The sequence below is a fragment of the Penaeus vannamei genome, chromosome 20, assembly GCF_042767895.1.
Source record: "Penaeus vannamei isolate JL-2024 chromosome 20, ASM4276789v1, whole genome shotgun sequence".
Taxonomy (NCBI): Eukaryota; Metazoa; Arthropoda; class Malacostraca; order Decapoda; family Penaeidae; genus Penaeus; species Penaeus vannamei.
In genome coordinates this window covers 17,855,054-17,857,553 of record NC_091568.1, presented here as the reverse complement: position 1 = coordinate 17,857,553, position 2,500 = coordinate 17,855,054, and the positions used below count along the sequence as shown (strand labels likewise).

Below are 2,500 nucleotides of genomic sequence, written 5' to 3'. Positions count from 1 at the left end.
TGGATGGATCATCTCAGATCATGTTAAGGTTCGTGAATGTTGGGCTGAGTATTTTTAGCAATTGTATCAGGTAGACCCCTCCAGCAGTTAGTCTAGATGCGAAGGATGCAAAGACTGCCATCTGGCAGTCTGGTTCCATTCCACCTGACCTGTTGAGGGGTGTGAAAGGGACGGGGAAAGGGGATCGTTGGGACTGTAGCAACTTTCGTGGCATGACATTGCTCTGAATACCTGGCAAGGTTTCTCCCACATTCTTCTGAAACGGAACCGCAACGACCTGCTGAGGCACCAAAGTATGGAGCAATCTGGATTCACTCCTGACAAGTCCACAATAGACCATATCCTAGCACTTTGAGTCATTGTAGAACTTCGTTGTAAGTTCGGTTGTGGGCTGCTCACAGCTTACATCGATCTTAAGAAGGCATTTCATTCGGTGCATTGCGAATTGTTGTAGGAGTTAATGAGACTTAGAAGAATACTGACACAGCTTATTGGACTAATAGCAAGCCTATATACTGCTACTGAATGTGCTGTGAAGTGTGGTGGGGGTCTGTCAAGCTTCTTCCCTGTTAACTCAAGAGTGAGGCAAGGCTGTGTCCTTGCACCAACATTTTTCAACCCTTGCATGGGCAGAGCTACTTTTCCAAGACGGTGTGGAGCAACTCTGAGCAATATCAAGTTCTCAGACCTTGGCTTTGCCGAAGATTTTGGAATTCTGAGTCTCTGGAATCTCTGGTAAAGGCTCTTGATGCATTTAGTAGTGAGGCGAAGCCCCTGGACTTGCAGGTCTCCTGAACTAAGACCAAGATCCAGAGTTTGGGGGCCTGTTAGGAGAACCTATTCAGTCGATATGTGCTTGCAACGAGGACGTTGAAGTCACAGAGGGCTTTACATACCTTGGTAATGCAGTTCATGTATCTGGGCTATCTGACCAGGAAGTTAGTAGACGGATTGGCCTGGCAGGAGGGACCATGAACTGTCAACGAGTATTTGGAGGTGCAGGTACCTTTGCAGGACTAGATTACTGTCTTTAAGGTCTTGATACTGCCAGTTTTGCTTTGTGGAAGCGAAAACTGAACACTATCCAGTGCCTTGGAGACATGCCTCGATGCCTTTTGTAAAAAGTCCCTACACCGGATCATGTAGTACAAGTGCTCCACAATGACTTTCTCCAACCAACAATTTCATCATGAAACTGGCATGGGACCTGTTATTTGCATAATCCGGGACCCCCAACTCAGGCTGCATGGCCACCTAGCTTGTTTCCCTGTGGGTGACCCTGCCCATCAGATTTTCTCATTACAAGATTATCCTGGGTGGAGGAGGCCTATGGGAAGATCTAGGAAGTCACGGCTTGGGCAGCTCGACTTGACCTGTCCTGAAGAATTAGAGATGGGCCGAGGCTTATTTACATACATGTATATATATTTACATATATATATATATATATATATATATATATATATATATATATGTATATATATATACATGTCTATATATGTGTGTGTATACAAATGTCTATAAATATGTATACATATAAATATATACATATATATGTATATATTTATACACACACACACACACATATATATATATATGTATAGAGAGAGAGAGACATGTATATATAAATATATATACATATATGTATGTGTATATATGCAAATATATATACATATATACATACATACGATCATACCACGTTGAAAGCACCGCTTGTCGTTCGATCATCGAAGTTAAGCAACGTTAGGTCTGGTCAGTACCTGGATGGGTGACTGCCTGGGAACACCAGATGTCATTGGCATTTGTGGGTGGGTGCTTCATGCGCAGGATGGTGTGAAGCGATGGAGTGGTAGTCTAGTTAGTGTTAAGAACTTGCATGCCTTCTCGCTTACAGCTGCCAACGCTGGCTAGCCTAGTGCGGAAAAGGGAGCAGCACTGCATAAGCCTCCCCTGCCAGTACATAGCCTCTCCATCATTGAGACTCCCTACAGTGCCTCCTCGTGGCCTCCCATGAAAACTGGGTACTTTGCGGTTCCAGGCTAAACTGAGGGGGATCTCGGAGCAGCAGGAGGCCCTAGAGGTACAGGGTCATGGCCCACCGGCGTGTGGACATGCCCTGGCCCTGTACCAACTCCTACCCCTAGGCCCCCTGGGGTTAATGGGAGGCTCGGGAGAGGTGGGCCTTGCAAGTCCTCCTCCCCCCAGATAAAAAAAACAAAAAAACTTCGGCAGTGTTACATATATATGGCAATGCTGGGAGGAGGGGAACTGCTCCTCCCACCCAGCAAGAGAGGCGGGCTGTGGATCCCGCTGGGAGGGCGACTTCCAGGACGCAAGTCGGGAGCGAGAACTACTCGTCCCGCCTGTGTTCTGGCAGTCACCAACCTGGATTGAAGCTTACGGGGGAAAGCCTTCGGGAGCCCTGTAGGCAGATGATGGGTCCCACAGCCTATCGCCCCCTTTTATATGGAGCAGCGTCGGCGGGGATGGCAGAGGTGGC

At 47.1% G+C, this 2,500-nt stretch overlaps 1 pseudogene; it reads left to right on the top strand.

Moving 5' to 3' along the window:
- Positions 1–1,682: 1,682 nt before the first annotated feature.
- Positions 1,683–1,801, top strand: LOC138865367 (5S ribosomal RNA; annotated as a pseudogene).
- The last annotated feature ends 699 nt before the right edge of the window (positions 1,802–2,500 follow it).